The following is a 16,346-nucleotide window of genomic DNA, read 5'->3' on the forward strand; positions in this document are numbered from 1 at the left end:
TTAAAAACATTTTTTGAATCAAAACTTTCCACTAAACAAACTTCAGATTGTTGATTTAAGTTTTCTTGGTGTATATTTTCTTCCATAATTGTTTCTATTGCATTATCATCTTCATCTTCATTAATACTTGGTTGTTTACATAAATTGAACACATTAAGTTCTAAAGTCATATTTCCAAAAGACAATTTCATTATTCCATTTCGACAATTAATTAAAGCATTTGAAGTTGCTAGAAATGGACGTCCCAATATTACTGGAATTTCGTTATGTACTTCTATTGGTTGTGTATCCAAGACAATAAAATCCACAGGATATATGAATTTATCGACTTGAACTAACACATCTTCTACGATACCTCTAGGTATTTTGATTGACCTATCGGCTAGTAAAAGAGTAACAGATGTAGGTTTTAAATCTCCCAACTTAAGCTTTTCATAAACTGAATAAGGAATTAAATTCACACTTGCTCCCAAATCTAACAAAGCTTTTTTAATTTTTTTTTTCCAATAATACATGAAATTGTTGGACAACCGGGATCTTTATATTTCAAGGTAGAATTATTTTGAATAATAGAACTTACTTGCTCCGTTAAGAATGCTTTCTTCTTTACATGCAATTGTCTTTTTACAGTACATAAATCTTTTAAAAACTTTGCATAAGAAAGCACTTGTTTAATAGCATCTAATAATGGAATATTTATTTTTACTTGTTTAAAAACTTCATAAATATCAGAATCATTTTTTTGTTTTTTATTATTAACTAATGCATGAGGGAAAGGAACATGTTTATTTGACTCACATATTATTTCAGATAATTTATCATCAACTTTCTTAATCTTAGGACTCAAAGTATCATCTTTCTCGAAAGTATCAAGATTTTCATCCTTACTCTTTGAGTTTGACTGATCTTTGTTTTCATCACTATATGGATCATTAACTATTTTACCACTTCTAAGAGTAATAACAGATTTTACTTGATCAAATTTTTCTTGATTTTGATTTTTAGGATTAGGTTGTGGTTGAGATGGAAATTTTCCTTTTTCATGAATATTAAGTGCAGATGCAAATTTTGCAAGAGTTTCTTTCAAATCATTCATAGATTGAATGTTTTGAATATTGATAGACTCTTGCTTTTGAATGTATGCATGAATTTCATCTTCAAAATTTTTTCTTGGAGGTGGGATATAAGGAGCATAACCTTGATGATTTTGGTTATTTTGAAAAGGTTGTTGTGAAGGTTGTGCATTATTATCGTTCCTCCAACTAAAATTGGGATGATTTCTCCAACCAGGATTGTATGTTTGTGAAAAAGGATCTAATGTTGGTTTTTTAAAATTGTTAACATAATTGGCTTGTTCATGGAGACATTCTTTAAATGAAGGCAAAGTAGGACAATTTTTTGTAAGATGATCATATGTGTCACATATATGACAAACAATTTCTTGAACACTTTTTAATTGATCACTCTTTTTCATTTCTAATGACTCGATTTTTCTTGCTAAAGATGTAAGTTTAGCTTGAACATCTACATCATCTTTAAGATGATAAATACCACCCCCATTTGTTGAATTATTGGTTTTACTTGGTGGTTCAATTGAGCCTATATTATCCCAATTTTGAGCATTTTCTGCTAATGACTCCAAATATTCCATAGCTTCATTTGGGTTTTTATCTTCAAAAGTTCCATTACACATGAATTCTATCATTTTCCTATCTTTAGGTATTAAACCTTCATAAAAGTGAGAAACTATTCTCCATATTTCAAAACCATGATGTGGGCATGTATTAAGTAACTCTTTATATCTATCCCAACATTGATAAAATGTTTCCCCTTGTTTTTGAGAAAAAGTTGTAATTTGTCTTTTAAAAGAGTTTGTTCTATGGGAAGGAAAAAACTTTTTTAGAAATTGTTGTTGCATTTCTTCCCATGATCTTATTGAACTTGATCTCAAATTTTGCAACCATGTTTTAGCTTTATCTTTTAAGGAAAAAGGGAAAAGCTTTAATCGAACAGTATCCATGCTACAATTTTGATCATTATAAGTGTTGCAAACCTCCTCAAATTCTCTTAAATGCAAATATGGATTTTCAGAATCTAAGCCATGAAAATTTGGTAAAAGTTGAATGACTTGTGGCTTAAAATTGAAATTAGATGCATCAGGAGGAAAAACTAAACAAGATGGTGTACTAGTTCTTATTGGATTCATATGGTGCCTAAGTGTTCTTGGTTGTTCATGTTCTTGATGATGATGATTATTATTATTATCATCTTGATTATTAGAATTATCGTCCATGTTTAAAATATTTTCAGTTACTCGAACAAGTCTACCACTTTGTTTACGACTCCAAACAATCATACAATAAAAAACAACATACTATTTACATAATAACAAAATTAAACTTAATTTATACCTCCCCGGCAACGGCGCCAAAAACTTGCTACAACTTAAATTGTAATTCACCCAAGTGTAGGTTGTCTGCAAGTAATATACTCGTGAGTACGAGATCGATCCACGGAGAGGATGTTGTAAGTTTAATTTTAGCAATAATATATTATAGATAAAAATATTATTATAAAACTTCAAATACACAAATTATAAAATTGTCAAGGTTTCAAAGGTTCATTGTTGGTTTATTTAAGATTGTTTAATAAAAATAAATAAAAGAAACTAAAATAAGAATAAACATAAAAGAACAATGAAATATTTAAACAAGTATATATAATATAGTTCCCACTATATTAATATCAGTCGATATTTAATACATGGTACCCATAATATATATATAAATGCATAAATATAAATTGACATAAAAGTAAATGTTAGATCAAATCACAATATTTCATTTAGAACAACCGGCAGAGCCACGCTATCGTCAAAATAAAATATATGACTTTATGTTAGATGCGATAAAGTAAATGTTAGTTGCGGAAAAGTAAATGTTATATGCGAGAAAGTAAATGTTAGTTGCGGAAAAGTAAATGTTAGTTGCGATAAAGTAAAAGTTAGATGCGAGAAAGTAAATGTTAGTTCAAATCACAATATATTATTTAGAACAACCGACAGTGTCACGCTATCGTCTAAATAATATATATGACTTTATTATAAATAGATACATATATTTATAGTATATAATTATTGTAGTATTTATTGTATCATATTTGACAACAAATCAAGGTAACCACATTCAAGGTACCAAGCATTTGATGTAAATAGATAACAACAAATCATCCAAAATTATACCTACAAATAAAGATCAATTAGTAAAAATAAAAATAGAAAAGAAAAGAATATACAAAATATAAACAATCTTACTTGACCAACAATGAAACCTTTTCACCTTGACATAAATAGATTTAGCTTTCCATTAACATGAAACTCAAGAATAAAGATAAAAGAAATTTCATACTTGAACTTGAGAAACTTGCACACTCAAACTTTTATTCTCACACACACAATATTTATTTTACAAATGAAGAATTCTCTACACTCTTGCATACTACAAAGCTTATACAACACATCTATTTATAGGCCAAATGAGAGCAAGAGTCCAAGGCTCATTAAATGTGAAATAGTAAAGTTGGTGGGTGCTTGTCTCCTTGAATGTCAATACCATGACCCAACTTTAATTGGCATGTTTGATGCCTTAGACCACCGATTCAGCCTTTCTCTTTAACATAGAACACGTAGGATATTTTGTTTAGATGTGTTTGGACAACTCATTCACCCCTTTTGGATAAAATATGAAATACTTATGATATTTTTACTCCAAGCTGGTCATAGTAAAAGTAAATCTATCTCCATTTTGATGTTTGATTATTTTGATCATCTTAATGAAGTTTTTGGAATTTCTTGTCTTCTACAAAGTTGAAGATGCCTCTTTTGTGATTCTACAGGTTTTGAGGTTACTCCATTATGACCTCTGTAGCTTGAGTAATTTTATTTTTACCAAACCTGCGCAAACCGTAAAATACAACATTTTAGTAAAACATTTAAATATAAACACATAACACTAAAATAATACAACTTCATAATTTTAATTAAACTTAAAATTTAAAACACACTTTTTAACATATAAATAATTACAAATTTTAAGTTTCATCACTAGCACTAGGCGAAACGACTACGACCTAGGCCACTCAATCATAGTTCCCAAACGTCTAAACAAAAAGGGCGGTTCTGCCCGCTGAAAACAAGATTGGCTCAAGATGAATGCATAACAAAAACATAACACAATAAGACATTTAACAAAAGCCAATACAATCAACAAGACACAAGTTCCTCATGCTAGAACAAGTGTAAATGCAAGTATGTGATTTCAAAGGGGAAACTCGAGAACCACAGTCCCGAGTATGCTATCCTGCTACGATGACTGCTTTTACCTTTCAATGCAGTAGCTCCCAAGTCTGGATACGCTACAAAAGAGATTGTATCAACAACTATACAATCTAACAACAACAAGGCAACGGTTCAAGGAAATTCTCTATACCGTTCTTCGTTCAAATCTCGGAAACGATCAAATAGCTGCTAACTCTGGGCTTGGTACCTCCAAACGAATCTGTTACGGAGACAAAAGAATGATCAATAACCACGATCAACTTACAAGTCTAGTTCAACAACTCAAATACGGTTCGAAATCCCCAAAACTCAAACCGACGGCATAACGGTTATAAACTGAACAAACCGGGAACGCAGACAGCAGTTCAATACCGATAACAACTCAATTCAATGCTAATACAACAACAACAAGGCAAACCCAACAAATCTCAAAACCATGATTTTCGAAAATGGCTTCCAAAAATCATAACAATTCCGAACGTCGCTCTATTTCAAAACCGACAGATAATAAACGATCAGAACTCTGTCAAGAACAACATACTCGAATCTAGAACGATTCTAACAACATCCAAAAACTAGAATGTATCGGATCGAAGAAGAACTTACGATATAACAGAGCTCTCACTGCAGTGATCGATAATCTGCCTTCAGAAATAAATTCCAACTGCCGGATCGAGCTCAGACTGAAATCTAGGATCTTGGAGAAAGCTTGGGGCGTTTCAATGGAGTCTCTCGGTTTTGAGGAGTAGGAGGAATGCTTTCAAAAGTCAATACAAGTGTAGATAATATATTAAATCCCCTATTTGCGTTTTAGTCCCTGAAATTTCCAAAATTTGCAAAAAGGACCCTGATCAAAATCAAGTCGGCTCGTGAACTCTGCAATCTCCGATTAACTCAAATAAACTCATTTAAGATAAAAACGGGGCGTTACACTTTACCATATAACAACCTAAAGGGAGAAGTTCCTATAGGTGTTTTAAAAGCAGTATGATAAGCCCATAACGCATCATCCAGTTTATTCGACCACTCTTTCCTGTTTGCATTCACTGTTTTCTCTAAAATTATCTTTAACTCCCTATTAGATATCTCAACTTGCCCACTACTTTGGGGATGATAAGGTGTTGCTACCTTATGAGTAACTCCATATTTATTCAAAAGTGTGTAATATTGGTGATTACAAAAGTGGGTTCCTCTATCACTAATTATAGCTCTAGGTGTTCCATATCGAGTAAAAATAAATTTTTTTCAAAAAATTTACTACCACCCTAGAGTCATTTGTCCTACAACCCACTTCGACACATAATCGACCGCAACCAAAATGTATTTATTTCCCTCAGAAGCAGGCAACGGTCCCATGAAATCAATACCCCATACATCAAAAACCTCACAAAAAAGAATATTATTCAAAGGCATTTCATGTCTCCTAAAAATATTACCAACTTTTTGACATGAATCACAAGCAATCACATAAGCATATGCATCCTTAAACAACGAAGACAAATAAAATCCCGACTGTAGCACTTTAGCAGTGGTTCGACCCGCGCCGAAGTGACCTCCAGTCGGACATGTGTGATAGTGTGAGAGTATAGAACTTACCTCTTCCGCTGGAATACACCTACGAATTATGCCATCTGCACAGATCTTAAATAGAAAAGGATCTTCCCACAAAAAATATTTCAACTCCGAGAAAAATTTCTTTTTCTGTTGATACGTTAAATACGAGGGAAGAAACTTACTTGAGAGGTAATTTACGATATCTGAATACCATGGTAAATTCGTTACCTCAAACAGTTGTTCGTCTGGAAAATCATCATGAATAACTTGTGTTTCAGCTGCTTGATTCTCCAAACGTGAAAGGTGAGCTGCTACTTGATTCTCCAAGCCCTTCCTGTCATTAATTTTCAAATCAAATTCTTGCAATAATAATACCCAAATAATTGACCTGGGTTTAGCATCCTTCTTGCTCATCAAATATTTCAGTGATAAATGATCCGTGTGAAGGATGACTTTGCTTCCCACCAAATACGATCTGAATTTATCCAAGGCAAACACTACTGCAAAAAGTTCTTTTTCAATAGTTGCATAATTCAGTTGGGCAGCTGACAGGGTGATACTGGTGTAGTAAATCACATGAAGAACTTTGTCCCTCTTTTGTCCAAGCACGGCTCCCAACGCAGTGTCACTCGCATCACACATCAATTCAAACGGCAGATTCCAGTCAGACGCTAATATCACAGGTGCTGTTGTTAATTTCTGCTTCAAAATCTGAAAGGCCTGCAAGCACTCAGCAGAAAAATTAAATGGCACCTCTTTTATCAGCAAATTAGTGAGGGATTTAGCAATAGAAGAAAAATCTTTAATAAATCTCCTATAAAAACCCGCATGCCCAAGAAAACTCCGAATTCCTTTTAAATTCGTGGGAGGTGGAAGCTTCTCAATCACTTCCAATTTTGCCCGTCCACCTCCACACCTACCTCGGACACCTTATGTCCTAACCATGAAGTGGCATTTTTCCCAATTCAACACAAGATTACTCTCCTCACATCTCTACAATACTCCTTTCAAATTAAATAGGCATGCATCAAAGGATGACCCAACCACAGAAAAATCATCCATAAAAACTTCTATAAACTTTTCAACCATATCATGAAAAATGGCCATCATACACCGCTGAAAAGTGGCAGACGCATTACAAAGACCAAACGGCATCCGTTTATATGAAAAAGTACCATAAGGACAAGTAAAAGTGATTTTATGTTGGTCCTCAGGTGCTATAAGAATTTGCATATATCCGGAATAACCGTTTAAAAAACAATAAAATGCATGCCCTGCAAGTCTCTCAACCATCTGATCAATAAAGGGAAGGGGAAAGTGATCCTTACGAGTGACATCATTCAATTTTCTATAATCAATACAAACCCGCCACCCCATAATAGTTCTAGTAGGAATCAATTCATCATTTTCATTTTTAATAACAGTCATCCCTCCATTTTTAGGCACTACTTGAATTGGAATCACCCATTCACTATCAGATAAAGGATAGATAATACTTTCATCAAGGAGTTTTATCACCTCCTTTTTCACTACCTCTTGCATAGCCGGGTTGAGTCGCCTCTGTGGTTGAGTAGATGTCTTGTGCTCCGCTTCCATCAATATTTTGTGCATGCACATGGTTGGACTAATCCCTTTGATGTCAGCCAAGCTCCATCCTATGGCTCTTATGTGTTCTCTAGTCACCCTCAGCAATTTTTCCTCCTCAAAACCTGTCAAAGAATATGAACATATTACTGGCAGTTTATCGTTCTTTAATAAATACAAGCATTTCAAGTGAGTAGGGAGTGATTTAAGTTCAAGAGTGGGGGGCTCCTCGGTGGATGGATTCAGTGGTTTTGGAGTATGGTCAAACTCCCCCATCTTAGTATTGATGAGTCCGTCAAAGGGAAGACTCCAATCCAGATATCGTTCCACTTCATGAACTTCCTTGCTGACATGCTCCTTATCAGTTGTTCCTATCAAACATATTTCTAAAGGATCCACAGACAACTGTTCCTGCAGAGAACACTCAACCAATTCATCAGTAATATCAATTCTGAAACAATAAGAATTGTCTGCAGAATATCGAAGGCCCTGAAAAGCATTAAATATCACTTTCTCATCATTCATACGCAAAATGAACTCTCCCTTATGCACATCAATCAATTCCTTTCCTGTGGCTAAAAATGGTCTACCGAAAATAAGAGGTATCTCACGATCCTCTTCCATATCAAGCACAACAAAGTCCACTGGAAATATAAACGTATCTACTTTAACCAACACATCTTCCACAATCCCCCTTGGATATTTTATGGATCTGTCAGCTAATTGCAGGGGATAGTGGTTGGCTTAACTTCACCAATTCCTAGCTTTTCAAAACATGAATAAGGAATAAGATTAATTCTTACACCTAGATCACATAAAGCCTTGTTAAAAAATGATTTCCCAATAGTGCATGGAATTGAAAAGCTACCGGGATCCTTAAGTTTCGGAGGGAGTTTATTTTGTAAAATAGCAGAATATTCCTCCAACAACTGCACAGTTTCAAAATCCACCAGTTTTCTTTTGTTATAAAAAATCTCTTTTAAAATTTTTTCATAACTTGACATTTGAGCCAAAGCATCTGCAAATGGAATATTGATATGAAGCTTTTTGAAAATCTCTAGAAATTTTGCAAATTGATTATCCAATTGCAGTTGCTTTGCTCTTTGGGGGAAGGGAAGTTACTCAAATCAATATTATCATTAATAATTTGGTTAGAAGACTTATCTTTCTTTCTCGTAGGCGTCGAGTCTGCCTGCTTGGGTGCTTCCTCTAGCCCTTGTTCCTTGAGTGACTCACTTTCTTCCTCATCCTCAGTATTCTTTTCTGCAGTCTCTGCTTGAGATCTAGTCACCGCCAGAATAGCATTGAAATCCTTGGGATTCTTCTCAGTATTGTTAGGAAATGATCCTGCTGGCCTAGTTTACAGCTGTGTTGCTATCTGGCTCATCTGTGTTTCCAACTTCTGCAACATTGCATCCTGATTCTGTAGACGAGTTTCAGTACCTGCTACATATTTCATCATGATATCTTCAAAGGAGGGTTTTTTCTCGACTGGCTTTGATGTGTTGGTTGTAGGATCTGCAGCTTTCCATGAGAAGTTCGGATGATTCTTCCAGCCAGGATTATAGGTATTGTTGTAGGGATTGTACGGCTGTCTCCCTTGATTTCCCATGAAATTCTCCGCATCAACCTCAAATACTTGTTGTTCCTCGGGCTGCTGAGCTTGCACTTGATTGGTTGGAGCTGTCTGCATAATTGTCATCTGATGAGTAAGAGCATCGATTTTGGCATTCAGTGCTGTTAGTGCATCAACTTCTAGTACTCCATCCTTTTTCTCCTTCTTAACATCTGGCTATCCAATGTTACTTTCAGCCATGTTTCCAATAATTTCCCACGCCTCTGCTGGTGTCTTCCTGAATATGCTTCCGTTAGCAGCAACATCTAACATGGATCGAACAGATTGATCAGCCCCATTGTAGAAAGTTTGAGTCTGCTGGCTCTGAGTAAGATTATGTTGAGGACAAATCCTGAACATCTTTTTGAATCGGGTCCAAGCCGCATGTAGAGATTCAGTTCCTTCTGCCTGAATGAGATGATGTCAGAAAATAGTTTTGCCATCTTCGTGGGAGGAAAATACATGTTCAGAAAAGTCTGAACAAGTTGATCCCATGTAGTAATTGAACCGGAAGGCAGATCATATAGCCACTCAAGTGCATCTCCCTGTAGAAAAATTGGGAATAACCGCAGTCGCACTGCATCAGATGTTACCCCATTAACCTTGAATGTGACGTAGATCGATAGAAAACGCTCCAGATGAGCGTAGGGGTCCTCCACAGATGTACCCCCAAATCTCGCTTGCAGTTGGATCAGCTGTATAGTAGAGAGTTACAGCTCAAAATTGTTCGCCTCAACAGCGGGGCGAACTATGCTAGATCCATAACCTTCAACTGGTGGTTTAATCAGATCCCAAAAAGTACGGTTGTCCGCCATCTCTTCTTCTGATTCAAATTCAAGTACTAGATTCAAATTTCTCTTAGCTTTCCGTATTCTTCTCAATGTGCGCTCGATTTCCAAATCAAGTGGCAAGAGTTCCTTGATTCGTCGAGTGCTATGCATAAACAAGCAGATAGTACCAGAAAATCACAAAGAAAAGAAGAAAATTGAGAATTTTAATAAAATAAATAAAGTCTAATCTCAAGAAAAATAAAAATTCTGATATCAAACAGTCCCCGACAACGGCGCCAAAAACTTGACCGCTTAAATCGATGTGAATAAATTCTACTGGCAAGCGTACCAGGACAAGTAATAGTAAAGCGAATAAAATCATATATCATACCCACATGGACTGTATAATTATGAATATCAGAATATGATTATTTCTACTTAATCTAGACTAATCAAAAAGAGTGATTTTAGAATTTAACTTAGAAACTAAATTGCAATTAAATTTTAACTCAATAAAGACGCAGCAAAAATTTTTAGATTAAACTTCAAATTGGAAAATGTTCGATCAAGGACACACGTAGGTACCAGACAATTCATGTAACAAGCAGTCGATTTAAGACTCAAACTTAATCTTAATTCACGGAAATTCTCCTAAATTATTCAAAGGACTATTTCTACCACAATCAAAACTATTCAAATATTGAAGGATTAATCTTTCGTAATTCTAATCAAATTTGAATGCATGACGAACTGTGAAAATTCAGTTTACACCCAAACCGCATAATGAAACCAAATTCTATTTCTAGTTGATTTTACAATATGTTAATTATCGAAGTGATCAAAATCGAAACCTCCTATATCGAATTGGAATCAATTAACATGCAAGCAAATAAATGCCAGGAAATTCACAAGACAAACATAAATTCGATAATCAATAAAATAAAATCAAGTATGAAAATTCTCAAATAAACAATCAAGTTTTTTACATAAATTGTCTGGCCCAATCACGTGGCCTTGATCGAAAAAAAACTATTACTCCCTAATAAACATAATTAATAAAAAAATGTATAAAAGCATAAACTAGAAGATACGAGAATAGAAGAAAAACTGAAAGATTGTTCAAGAGCCGGCTTAAGTTTTCGCGTCCAAAAGTCCAAAAGTCCAAAAGAAGAAAATAATACTTCTATTTATAGAGTCCGCACCAATTAGATTCCTTTTCAACCTATTATTTCACGAATAATCAGCATCCCAAACTTGCGCCCACGCTTGAAAGAGATCTCGCACGCCCGCAGGTCTTGAAATCAGAGTCTTGAACCTCATCTCGCGCGCACGCGAGATATGAGCTCGCTCGCGCGCGAACTAGATACAACGTTGCTGGAAATTCCTTATGCGCTCGCGCGAGATATGGGTCCGCCCGCGCGCGAGTCTTTATCTCAGTTTTCTTCTAAAAGCTCCATTAACCTTCAAAAATCAACCAGGACAGTAGAATGCATGCACAATAAATAAAATACCAAAAAACACACGATGTAAAATAAATGCATTCAAAATAACCATAAAAATGACACAAAAATATGCATACACAATACACTTATCAACAATCTAACGAATCAAATTTTGGTAGTTTACCATATATATGTGTGTGAAATGTTCAATAACTTTTTAGGTGTAACATATATACAAGAAAAATACCATATTGATTTGAACAAACATGGTACATGTAAATTGTTTTTGATACCCCGGAAGGAGATCAGCTCAGTCCATGGATGACCCTCATCCCAAACCTTAGGTCGGCTAAGAAGTCAGGTCAGCAACATGTTAGGCCGGCAGGTCGGCATAGCTCCCGCGCCACCAACCTCAGGTCGGCAGAGCACCTTCGCCACCAACCCTAGGTCGGAAGGTCGGCATAGCTTCCTTACCATTAGCACAGGTCGGCTAAGGTGGAAGGTTGGCTCCGTTACATCGGCAGGTCGGCTATGGTTTTAGGTGAACTAAAATGCCAGATCAGCTGCACATTATCATATCTCTTCAAAGATTCGACCTACCATCTTTAGAAAAGACTCAAACGAGATCACAATCAAGATTCATGGGATTACAATCCAAATATTCTAGGATTCTAATTATGGAAGGATGACACCAAATTCAGAGGCCTCTCCTATAAATAACAAGTTTGATTTAATTGTTTGGGATTCCAATTCCACAAAGTGTGCACACACTACTCACTATATTTTTCTGTCCTAGCATCGTACTTGAGTGTCGGTGGGGATACGTTGGAACACCTTTCGGCCCCTCTTAAGAATCTTGCTTTTGGTTGCAGGGTCAAATAGGTCATACTAAGCTCATTTAGCTCGGCCAAGAAGATCAATAGCCAGGTGGACGACCTAGATTAATCGAAAAAAAAAATCAAAAAATGGCGATGAAAAGCAATCATGGTACATCTTGTCAGAATGACGACCGATCTCCCAGATACATCTCATGTCGGATTAAGCTATAGGGTCATCAAAGGCAAAACATTTCACGGACTTATGGTCTTTGACTTCAGTTTGACTTCTAGGGGAGGGACTTATGATACCCCGATAGGATTTTTTGGATAAGGGATAAATCGGACCGAGCGTTTCACCTTGGGGAGCGCCAGTTTTTTTCGTCAAGAAAAAGGATGGTTCTATGCATCTCTGTATTGATTACAGACAGTTGAACCAAGAGATTGTTAAGAACAAGTATCCTTTGACATGGATTGATGATTTGTTCGACCAATTCCAAGGTACCTCTATGTACTCTAAAATTGACTTGAGGTCAAGGTATCATCTGTTGCATGTTCGAGATGTGGATATCTCGAAGAAAGAGTTTTGTAACCATTATTGTCACTATGAGTTTTTAGTGATGCCTTTTGGGTTGACCAGATGATCTGGACCATTTACGGTGGAGAAGGTATACCCGCATGGTGCGATTGAGCTTCGATGTACAGATGGAAGGTTATTCAAGGTGAACGGGAAAAGGGTTAAACACTATTTTGGTACCGAAGTACGAAGTACTGAGAGTACTTTACTCACAGACCCGGCCTAAATCTGGTACAAGTCCGCCTGAGGACTATAAACCAAGCGCTAATTGTGAGGCAACCCATATTTTCTTTTTGTTTGTTTTTATTTTTTTCGTTTTTGCGTTTAGTTTTGTTATTTTCGAATTTTGATTCATTTTCCTTAATTTTTTTGTTTCTCAGGAACGAAATTCAAGTGCATCATGCGCGCCCGCTTCCCATTTGGCACGCCCGCGCGTCACAAAATCTAAAATCGAAGAAATGGTCCAGAATCTTATGCGCGCCCGCCTGTCTCTCTGGCACGCCCAAAGTTATGCGCCTGCGGTGTTCATGGATTTGATGAACAGGGTATTCCGCGATTACCTAGAAAAGTTTTTCGTGGTCTTAATTGACGAAATTTTGGTCTACTCGCACAGTGTAGATGAACATGCGCAGCACTTGAGACTTATACTGCAGATTCTCCGTGAGAAGCAGTTATATGCCAAGTTTACCAAGTGCGAGTTTTGGATTGACCGAGTAGTGTTTCTTAGTCATGTTATCTCTCAAGAAGGAGTATCAGTTTATTCAAGTAAAACTTAAGCTATTTTGAATTGGTCGCGTCCAACTAGAGCTTCAGAGATTCATATCTTTTTGGATTTGGCAGGGTATTATCGGCAATTTATAGAGAATTTCTCGTGAATTGCTTGACCATTGACACAGCTGACAAGAAAAGATGTTCCTTTTGTCTGTTCAAGCGAGTACGAGCAGTGCTTTGATGATTTGAAAGGTCGATTTACTACTGCACGTGTTTTTGCATTACCATCTGGACCCGAAGGCTATGTGGTTTATACAGATGCATCTCCTCAAGGATTGGGTTGTGTGTTGATGTAGAATGGGCATGTGATTTCCTATGCTTCTAGACAATTGAATACCCACGAATGGAATTACCCAATACACGATTTAGAGCTTGCACCAATCATGTTTGCACTGAAGATTTGGCATCATTATCTGTATGGCGAGAGGTTCGAAATATTTTCCCACCATAAGAGTTTGAAGTTCTTGTTCACTCAGGCAGAGCTGAACATGCGATAGCGTCGATGTTTGGAACTTCTCAAAGATTATGATTGCGAGATTAAGTACCATCCAGGTACTTCGAACCCAGTGGCTAACGCACTTAGCCGAAGTGAATATCAGTGCTCTTAGTATTAGTGCAAGGGCTAGTACCATTCGAGAATGTTGTTCTTCAGGTTTTATGTTTCGGCATAAGAAAGGACAATTGGGAATCCGAGTTTCTTTAGTACTAACTGAGCCATCCTCGTTTATTCGTATCCGAGAATTGCAGTTTTTTGATTTGAAAACGCAGAAATTAGCAAGACTTGCTCAAGGAGACAACACGTCTGGTATTCACTTTCAGACAGACGGATTGTTGTGTTTGTCCGATAGAATCATTGTACCTGACGACTCAGCCTTTCAAGACGAAGTTCTGTCTCAGACACATCGTAGTATACTCTTCGTGCACCCAGGTAGTGCCAAAATGTATAAGTATCTACGTACCAGATTATGGTGGAAAGGTATGAAGCGTAGTGTGTATCAGTTTGTCTCTCATTGTCTTGTTTGTCAGCGGGTCAAGGCAGAGCGTCGACGACCAGGTGGTTTGATGCAGAGTTTAGAGATTCCAAAATGAAAGTGGGAGCATGTGACGATGGATTTTTTCACCCACTTGCCAATGACCTCTAAACATTGTGATTCTATTTGGATTGTGGTGGACAGATTGTCCAAGTCTTTGCATTTTCTTCCGTATAACCGCGAGTTCAATTTTGATCGAATGACAAGGTTATACATCTAGGAGATAGTGCGATTACATGAAGTCTTTGAGCATAGTCAGTGATAGAGATCCGAGATTTACCTCATGGTTTTGGGGTAGCTTTCAGCGAGCTTGGGTACTACTATGAGTTTGAGTACTGCTTATCACCCAGAGACAGATGGTCAGTCTGAGATGACTATTCGGACATTGGAAGATATGTTTAGGACTTCAATAATGGACTTTGGATTATCTTGAAAGGAACATTTTCCATTTATAGAGTTCGCCTACAACAATAGTTATCATCGTAGAATTGGAATGGCACAATTCGAGGCTCTTTATGGTCGCCGTTGTCATACACCCTTATTTTGGGATGTGGTAGGAGAACGACACGTCGAAGGACGGTAATTAATCCAACAGATTGTAAGAGTGGGTGCCCAGTGAGCCAACTGTGTGGCTATGGGCTTTGTTGACTCTTTGTATAAACAATCTTTTGTTTAATATTATTTACACTTTTATGGCAATGACTTTATATTACTTCATATTGTTATATTGTGATATACTATTGTTGTTTTGATAAAGACCTTGAATATACTATAGTGTATGTAAGATGTGGTAGAACATGGAGATGTCTATCATGAAATACATCTTATAGTCACTGTATATTCTAAAACCGTTCCTAGTCGATTGAGCCGTCCGATAATAAGGATAAGGATCGCTCGAGTTTGAGACTAGCATTTGCGATGCGGAGTACCACGTTTCATTGGTAGGGAACATGGAGATGTTCGAAGCATGCAAATGGATATTCATAGGATGAATAATCGAACTACCCTATCCGGACTTTCCAAGTGGTTATCACTTATCGAGTGGATAAAGTCCGCGGTTTTGGTTGTACACCATTAGTCCTTACGACTTGAAACATCATGGAGACTCTATATGCTAGTGCTGTGCTTTGACTCGTTTACCGACTCTATGGGGGTCATCAGGTGTCGAGATTGGGTATAGTTACGACACATATAGGAGTCAATGCATTGTTGTCAAGGATTCACCACATACTTGCGAGTGTGGATATCCTATGCGATCTGAGGAGATATTAGTGTGACAAATCTCTGGCCAGAGTACTTGATGTGATTTAAGAAATGGTTTCTTAGTAGCACATGCGATGTCACTAATTTGATCTTCAAGATGCATTGCATAGTTATCGAATCTTGAGCGACTCTCGATATACCAATGGTTGTTGATTCGATCGGGATATATGGATGAAGGGACCGTACTGTACGTTAACCAAAATCTACTGGTTCTTGTAGGCACTATCAGTGATACCTAGGGAATCATGGGGCGATGTTGCTAGGCGCTTTACCATGATTCGTTGGGCAAGTCGGAAAGTGTTGTTCCGAGTCACAAGGAGTTGTGAGCCCACGGCTAGCTGTATCCCTGAACCATTGAGGGTCACACAGTGTAATGGAGTTTTAATCCCCGTTGAGATAGTTAAATTTAAAGAGTTAAATTTAATGAACTAAGGAGTTGGACTTCTTAAATAAGAGTAAGGGAGTAGGATTTCCTAAAATGACATAGGGATGGACATTTTTGGAAACCACTGAATTCGGATTCAGGAAAATTTATTTTGACTTTAAAACGTGCAGAAATGGTTTCTGTGCACATTGGTGAAATCGTTT

At 36.7% G+C, this 16,346-nt stretch overlaps 1 non-coding gene across 1 annotated transcript; it reads left to right on the forward strand.

The window, feature by feature from the left end:
- Positions 1 to 1,763: 1,763 nt before the first annotated feature.
- LOC140870048 (small nucleolar RNA R71) lies at positions 1,764 to 1,874 on the forward strand. Its single transcript, XR_012147031.1, has one exon. It is a non-coding gene; the product is annotated as a small nucleolar RNA R71 (small nucleolar RNA).
- The last annotated feature ends 14,472 nt before the right edge of the window (positions 1,875 to 16,346 follow it).

Source organism: Henckelia pumila, chromosome 4 (genome assembly GCF_033568475.1).
Source record: "Henckelia pumila isolate YLH828 chromosome 4, ASM3356847v2, whole genome shotgun sequence".
Classification (NCBI taxonomy): Eukaryota; Viridiplantae; Streptophyta; class Magnoliopsida; order Lamiales; family Gesneriaceae; genus Henckelia; species Henckelia pumila.